Raw genomic sequence first — 8,687 nt, 5'->3', positions numbered from 1 at the left:
AGGAAGGGGAGGGAGGTGTCGGAGATGGTCCAGGTAAATTTAAGGTCAGGATGGAATGTGTTGGTGAAGTTGATGAATTGCTCAATCTCCTCCCGAGAGCACGAGGTGGCGCCAATGCAGTCAGCAATGTAGCGGAGGAAGAGGTGGGGAGTGTTGTCGGTGTAATTACGGAAGATCAACTGCTCTACCAATCAGACAAAGGAGGCTTACAGTGTAGATAGTTGTTGTTTAGTGTTCTCTTTTTTCTTGGAGTTAAAGAATAAATTGTTAAAATTTTTCTTTAAATAGTGGGATTTGGTAGCTCTTTGTCACTCATACTTTTACAGATTACAAGGCGAGGTGAGCTTTTCTGTGTTATTGGTTTAAATTATCAGAGGGGTTTACTCTATGTCGTAACATTTGTTTGTATCCTCTATCATGCAGACAGCACAAGTCCAACAGCCAAGATATGCCATTTCTTGGTTCCCTTCCCCAAACTCATTCTCCAAGGGCCTATGTTCACACCAATCTCTCTGTTCCTTTTTATATGTTTAAAGAAACTCTTTAATGGTGTTCTTAAATTACTTACAAGTTTGTCCTCAGTCTACTTCCTCCTTTTTTTGTCATCTCCTGTTGGTTTTTATTTTTTTTTCCAATCCTCTGGTTTACCACTCCTCTTTGCCACATTGTATGTTTTATCTTTCTCACTGATACTATCATTAACTTCCTTGATTAACCATAGTCAGTTTATCTACTTCCTAGAATTTTTCTTCCTCACTGGGATATATCTCTGTAGAGAGTCCTGAATTATTTTCTTTAGTGGCAGGAATTCGCAGATCAAGAAAAAGACATAACAGGAACACTGCTGTGACTATTAAAGGGTGGACCCTTTAATGAGAGACTGAGTCCTCATTCTTGCCATGGCAAGAAATTTCATAGACTTTCTTATCAAGTCTTTTCAAAATCTTGTTTGTTTTAATAAGATCCGCTCTCATGTTCTGAACTCTAGAGGGTATATCCAATTTTACTCAACTCATGATAGGTCAGTATTCCAGCAAGATAGAGGCAGGGTAGAACACTCCAACTGGAGTTCCTTTGCTCCGCCTGTTTTTTGTTTCTTTTCTTTTTTCTTCTTCTCCTTGCAATTGTCCTGCAGCGGTGTGTGAGAAAACCCAAATACTGAAGCAGTGCGACAAGAACCTGAGTCCTGGAGGGGCACATGGAGTAACCAGAGTTCTGGAGCTGTACGAGTCTTGATACAGTGCACCTCACCAGCACTCAGCTGCAACAAGGGAAGGAGTGGACTGGAGGCTGGAACAGAGCAGGACAGGTGTTGCCTGACACAAGTAGTCAGACCACACGTTGAGCTGCTGCTTTCTGAAATTCTTTACCAGACTGTAATGTAAATCCATTAACTCTGTTATAACTACCGCATTTCTAACTTAGTTTTTAGACACTAAGTAATGTGTCAACTTGTCCTTTTAATCCTCTTTTGTATCCAAGATTTCTACCTAAGTACTTTTGTATCTAATATGGTGCCATTAAAGGCATCCATTATAAAAACGTTTTTACTGTACTCCTGTACTTCTACATGTGACAATAAAGGATAGCCTATTCTATTCTATTCCAGGCCTATCCTCTAACCCGAGGAATAAATGTTGCAATCTTTTGTTTTATTCCTTCATGTGATTTGAGATTCGTTAGCATGGTCAATATTTGTTGCCAACCCCAATATATTTTCCCTCAGAAGTTAGTGATGAACTGTCTCCTTGGGCTGCTGCAAACCACGTGGTGTAGCTACACCAACAGCACGATTCAGCAGGTAGTTCCAAGATTTTAACCCAATAACAGTAAATGAATGGCAATACAATTCCAAGTTGGGACCATATAATGGCTTAAATATAGAAAATAGGCATATGAATAGCCTGTTCAAATCTTCACCCTTTTCTACCAACAAATACGATCATGGTTGATCATCCAACTCAGTATGCTGTTCCCACTTTCTCCTACACCATTTGATCCCTTTGGCCTAGGAACTACAACTCTTAGAGGACAGAGGGGAGAACTTTCACGTACTGGCGTTCTTACGTGTGTTCTGTGCTTATCTAGGTGATAGATGTTGCTTGTTTGGAAGGTTTCACAAAGGATCTTTACAGGGTTGCTGGATTCCATTTTATATATGGTTGTATACTGTGTCTGTGATAGAGGGGTGTCAATCAAATGGGCAACATTGTGCTGGGTGATGTCAAGCTTCTTGGGAGTATTCCATCACACTCCTGACTTGTGCCTTTTGAGCAGTTGGGTGGTGAGTTAATTGCCAAAGAATGTCCAACCTCTGATCTGCTTTTGCAGCCACAATATTTGCCATCTTCCACCCTACTACTGCCTCCAAGACAAGCATATCCTGTCTCAAATATGGAGACCAAAATTGCCCATAATATTCCAGATACAATTTCATCAGAGCCCTATAAATTGTAGCAAGGCCTTTTATTCTTCCATTCCAATTCTCTTGCAAGCTGATATGCCAATTGCCTCCCTAACTGTTGTGTGAATACATCCAAGTCTCTCTGAATGTCAACATTTAAATATCTTTCAATTTATAAAGCAGTTCTTCTATTCTTGCTACTAAGGTAATTATGTTCACACTTAGCCACATGAATCAACAACTATGTTTTCCAACTTACTTAAGGTGACAGTAAAGACTGCAGATGCTGGAGATCAGAGTCAAGAATACAGTGGTGCTGGAAAAGTACAGTAGGTCAGGCAGCATCCAAGCAGCAGGAAAATTGACGTTTTGGACAGGAGCCCTTCATCAGGAGTTCATCCTGATGAAGGGCTCCTGCCCAAAATGTCGATTTTTCTGCACCTCGTATGCTGCCTGGCCTGCTGTGCTTTTCCAGCACCACTGTATTCTTCCAACTATCCTTATCTTGTTTCATTCTCTGATGTCATCCTCTCAGTTTTCATTCCTTTACATCATGATAACTAGTTCATCTTACTGATTCCACATGGAACCTGGAATTATTTTAATTAAAGCCATAATGACACTAAGTAGTAACTATGTACATTACCTACTTGTTGACTGTTCCACACGAAGCACTGGAAATTAATATTCAATGTTGATTAAGGAAAATCCCAAAGCATTTTATACATATATAAGAAGCAAAAGGACAGCTAGGGAAAGGGTAGGTCCATTCAAGGACAAAGGACAGAATTTATGTGCGGAGCCGGAGGTCCTTAACGAATACTTTGTATTAGTATTCATAAAGGAGTGAATGAATGCTGAGTCTCAGTAGGGGTGTGTTGATATTCTAGGACATTTCTATACAAAAAAAAAGGAGCTGTTTGAAAAATATTGAGGTGGACAAATCCCCAGGACCTGATGGGATCTATCCCAGAACACTGAGGGAGGCAGGTGAGGTAATTGCTGGAGCCTCGTTGGAATTCTTTATATCCTCTTTAGTCACAAGAGGTCCCAGAGGAATGGAGAATAGCCAACATTGTTCCTTTGTTTAAAAAGATCTACAGAGATCATCCAGGAAATGGCAGGCTAGTGAGCTTTACGTCAGTGGTACAGCAATTAATGGATAAGATCTTTATGGATAGGATTTACTCGCATTTGGAAAAATATGGACTTATTATTGATGAGCTTTGTGCGGGGAAGATAGTGTCTGAAATACTTGATTGAGTTTTTTGAGAAAGTGACAAAAATAATTGATGAAGGTATGGCAGTAGGTGTTACATGGACTTTAACAAGGCCTTTGATAAGGGGGTCTGGTAAAATAGGTACAGAATTGGATTAGTCATAGAAGACAGTGAGTAGCAGTGGAAGAGTGTTTTTCAGATTGGAGATCTGTGATCAGTGGTATTCCACAGGGATCAGTGTTGGGAGCACTGTTGTTTTCAATGATATATTAGTGATTTGGAGGAGAATGTAGATGGTCAGATTAGTAAATTTGCAAGTGATACAAAAATTGGTGGAGTTGTGAACAATGAAGAGGATACAGCAGGATAGAGACTTTGTTGGAGAATTGGCAGATACAGTTTAATCCAAACAAATGCAAGGGAAATCTCATGTAGGAGCGAAGTATACAGTAAATAGCAGACTTTTAGTAGCATCAACATTCAGAGGAATCTAGGCATACATGGCAAAAGTTCCCTGAAAATGGCAACACAAGTGGGTAAGTTGGTCAAGAAGACATATGGTATTCTTGCCTTCATCGGTCAGGGCATTGAGTACAAAACTTGGCAAGTCATGTTGCAGCTGTACAGAACTTTAGTTAAGTCACATTTGGAATGTTATGTACAGTTCTAGTCACTACACCAGGTACAGAAACAGTTTACCAGGATGTTGCCTAGTTTGTAGGGTATTAGTTATGAGGACAAATTGAACAAACTTGGATTGTTTTGATTTGATTAGATTAGATTCCCTACAGCATAGAAACAGGTCTTTGGCCCAACAAATCCACACTGACCCTCCGAAGAGTAACCCACCCAGACCCATGCCCATACCCTATAGACCCCTGACTAATGCGCCTAACATTATGGGCAATTTAGCATAGCCAATTCACCTGACCTGCACATCTTTGGATTCTGGGAGGAAACTGGAGCAACCCACGCAGACACGAGAATGTACAAACTCCACACAAACAGTCGCCCGAGGCTGGAATCGAACCTGGGTCCCTGGCGCTGTGAGGCAGCAGTGCTAACCACTGAGCCACCATGCCCGCTTTGAATGTCAAAGGAAGAGGGGCAACGTGATAGAAGTTAACACTGTTTCTAATACAGTTCCAGTCCAAAATGATGACAGACTAGGATGCTTCAGCCAGAGCTCATCCACTCCACCCATTCTTTTTCCTTTACTTCTCTTTTTTCTGTGTTCTTTTATTTTTCTTCTCTCTCAGCCTCCGTCTCCCAGCATTCACTTGACTCCCGGCCTCAGTCCAGACACAACGAGGGGTGCTCTTGGCCTGGCGTAGCAGCCTGCTGTAGCTGCTCCTGGCATGGTGTTGTGGCCTTGCCTGGTGTACTCTCAGCCCAGTGTGGAGTTCTCTCAGCCCGGTATGGCTGTCTCTTGGCCTGGGATGGCATCAGCATAGACTCCTGGTTTCAATGTGATTCCAGAGAGATCTTCTGGTCTGACAAACCTTGAAGTAAAGCCCAGCACAACTGCAGGCTAGGTGACAGTGTAGTCTGGGTTGAAAGACCATTGTTCTGAATTTTTTTTTCTGCAGTGCTGGACATCTTATTTCTCTATTTTTTAAGATTTTGTAACTGGAGAAGCTGTACCGAGGCACATTTGTACCAAAGATGGTGCTGTAAGTGGCAACTTAGAAACTTTTGAACTGCACTCATTTGGGTTCTTGTGACAATAAAGCTAATTCAATTCAAATTATGAGAGGCATAGATGGAGTGGATAGTTGAAATTTTTATCCCAAGGTGGAAATGTCAATTACAAGGGGTCATAAGTTTAAAGGAACAAAAACAGAAATTTCTGGAAAAGCTCAGCAAGTCTGGCAGCATTTTTGAAGAGAAATCAGAGTTATCATTTCAGGTCTAGTGACCCTTCTTCAGAATCGAAAATTTCTGATTTTCAGTATCCGCAGTTCTTCTGTTTTTTTTCTCTGTTTAAAGGAGATGTGAGAGTCACATTTATTAAACAGACAGGGTGGTGAGTATGCTGTAGAGGTGGATACAATAGCAACATTTAAAAGGCATCTTAATATAAGAATAGGCAGGGGATAGAGGGCTATGGACAGCGTAGAGGCAAAAGGTTTTAGTTTAGAAAAGCATCATATGTCGGCACAGTCTTGTTGGGCTGAAGGGCCTGATTCCGTCCTGTACTAATCTTTCTCAGTACGATTTTACTCAGTTAGGGAAATTAGACTTATTCTTCATACTTTTTGTCAACTCTTGTATTTAGTATCCACAATTCTTGCATTAATTAATCAATAACCAGTATGGAAAGGTTAACAAAGTTTATTAAAACATCACTGATGAAAAGTTACCAGTGTTTCAATTCAATTAAATTGTGAAAGTTTGAGACAATGAAGAAACTTTCAAATAATACACGCCATTTGATACAGGCTAGGACACAATTTATTCCCAATTCCTCCACCTCTGCTGTATCTGCTCCCAGGAGGACCAGTTCCGCCACGGAACACACCAGATTGCCTCCTTTAAAGACTGTAATTTCCCCTCCCACGTGGTTGAAGATGCCCTCCAACACATCTCGTCCACATCTCTCACCTCTGCCCTCAAATCCCACGCCTCCAACCGCAACAAGGACAGAAACCCCCGGTCATTACCTTCCACTCCCACCAACCTCCGCATAAACCGCATCATCCGCTGACTTTTCCATCACCTGCAAATGGACCCCACCACCAGGGATATATTTCCCTACCCACTTTCCGCAAAGACTGTTCCTTCCGTGACTACCTGGTCAGGTCCACACCCCCCCAACAACCCACCCTCCCCTCCTGGCACCTTCCCCTGTCACCGCAGGAATTGCAAAACCTGTGCCCACAGCTCCCCCCTCACTTCCATCCAAGGCCCCAAAGGAGCCTTACTTATCCATCAAAGTTTCACCTGCATTTCCACCAATGGCATTTATTGCATCCATTGCTCCCGATGCGGTCTCCTTTACATTGGGGAGATTGGACACCTTCTTGCAGAGCACTTCAGGGAACATTTCCGGGACACCCACACCAATCAAACCTACCGCCCCGTGGCTGAACACTTCAACTCCACCTCCCACTCTGCTGAGGACATGCAGGTCCTGGGCCTCCTCCACCACCAACCCCTCACCACCCAAGGAACAATAACTCATCTTCCAAGTTGGAACCCTTCAACCCTAGGGCATCAAAGCAGACTTCACTAGTTTCCTCATTTACCCACCCCCACCTGACCCCAGTTCCAAACTTCCAGCTTAGCACCATCCTCATGGCCTGTCCCACCTGTCAATCTTCCTTCCCACCTATTTCCCCTACCCTCCTGTCCGACCTATCACCTTTACTCCTTCCTCCATCCACCTATTTCACACACACACACAACTACCTTCTTCCCCCTCCCATTTATCTCTCCACGCCGAGGCTTCCAGCCTCATTCCTGATGAAGGGCTCCTGCCCTAAACGTCGATTTTCCTGCTCCTGAATGCTGTCTGACCTGCTGAGCTTTTCCAGCACCATTCTAATCTTGATTCTGGATACAATTTACGCCACTTCCTGTTCGTTGCCGTGACAACCATTGTTTACCTCCCAGAGTGCATGGTCTCCCAGAGTGCCTGGTGTCCCTGTTTCCATAGTGACCACACACAGCCGGCGAGCACGAACAAATGGCGAGAAACCCACAATCAAGATAGCCACTCGACCCATTACAGATTTCGACATCGCAGACTAACGGATTCTAATATTCCCGAAGTGATCGGCGACGGCGGAGAATTCTTATTCACATCCAACACCCCCCCATCCCCCAAAGGAACTTACTCAATTTGCACTTCAGAGTTTCTGGGAACCTGAAACTTCCGATGTTCGAAATTGGAAGTTCAGCATGCAGCCCGAGGTTTGCAGTTGAACTAGCTGTTTGACTATGGTCTCATGTATCTATATATACATACACACATTACTACAGAAATGACTGGTGCTTGAGTTTTCCAGCACTAACTGTCACGCGGCGAATGTTCGGGTGTTCGGTGATACGCATGCGCATCTGGTCCGATGATGTCACTGGCTCACGGGCAGACGGCCACGTGACCAACTGTGCCGTCAGACCATCTGAAACATTAACACATTTCCGAGCAAGGTTTATAACGTGAGTTCCGCGTGCTCTCCACGTGTGTTGAGATCTTCCAGTAACTTTTTGGTTTAATTGTAACAAATCCTCATGCGCACTCAAGGTTGACGGATTCTGTGCAACTTTGGAGAAGTAGGACAAATAAATTAAGTCAAACCCCGCAGTTCAGAGTTTCTGGGAACCTGAAACTTCCGATGTTCAGACTTAATGAAATCGAGGGAGTTTTTAGTTACTATTACTGCAGTAATGAAAGGAGTAAGCAGGGTCATTTTCCACGAGAAGGCTTATTAGAATACTTGGAACTTTCTAGGGTCAGATTCATAAATGTTTTGAATAGGTAGGATACCAAAGGATATGGAGCAAAGTTAATAAGTTGAGTTCAGTTTTAAGATCTTTGACCACAATACTTCCGTGGTCTTTGATGTGAAGGTGCCTGTCTTGCACTGGGGTGGACAAAGTCAAAAATCACACAACACGGGTTGTAGTCCTACAGGTTTATTTGAAAGTACAAGCACTGCTCCTTCATCAAGTTGCGAGTGGGGCGGGTTCGTTGGACACAGAATTTATAGTAAAAGATCAAAGTGTCAAACAACGGATGCAATCTATTGAACAAACCTAAATTGCTGTTAAATATTTAATAATTTGAATGGGGATGCAGATTTCGATTGATTAATATGTAAATTCCAGAACTTCTTTCAAATCACACTCCCGAGATAACTTAAGGTTTTATCTGTATGTGAAAAAGCTCAGACAATGCATTAAGGATGTGAGGTTAGAGTCTGTCTGTATTCCAACTTTGGTTCTATTTCCAAAGTAGGAATTTATAAAATGACTCATGGATTGACTGCCTACAAATTGTGTACTTTTTGAGCAAAACAGAATGTATCTGCAAATATAAATCTGCAAATGCAAATTCA

The 8,687-nt window shown here is 42.5% G+C and overlaps 1 protein-coding gene across 2 annotated transcripts in view; it reads right to left on the bottom strand.

Moving 5' to 3' along the window:
• armc2 (armadillo repeat containing 2) overlaps window positions 1-8,252 on the bottom strand; it is a 247,514-nt gene extending 239,262 nt beyond the window's left edge. The window contains exon 1 of one of the 2 annotated variants that reach the window (XM_043687091.1): window positions 7,464-8,252. The gene's annotated coding sequence lies outside the window, so the exon portion shown is untranslated. The remainder of the gene's footprint in view (window positions 1-7,463) is intronic. The other variant, XM_043687090.1, reaches the window with a different exon arrangement.
• Window positions 8,253-8,687: the final 435 nt, after the last annotated feature.

This window comes from Chiloscyllium plagiosum, chromosome 3 (genome assembly GCF_004010195.1).
Source record: "Chiloscyllium plagiosum isolate BGI_BamShark_2017 chromosome 3, ASM401019v2, whole genome shotgun sequence".
In the NCBI taxonomy this organism is placed as follows: Eukaryota; Metazoa; Chordata; class Chondrichthyes; order Orectolobiformes; family Hemiscylliidae; genus Chiloscyllium; species Chiloscyllium plagiosum.
The sequence above is the reverse complement of the archived record's forward strand: the minus strand, read 5'-3'. Positions and strand labels throughout refer to the sequence as shown.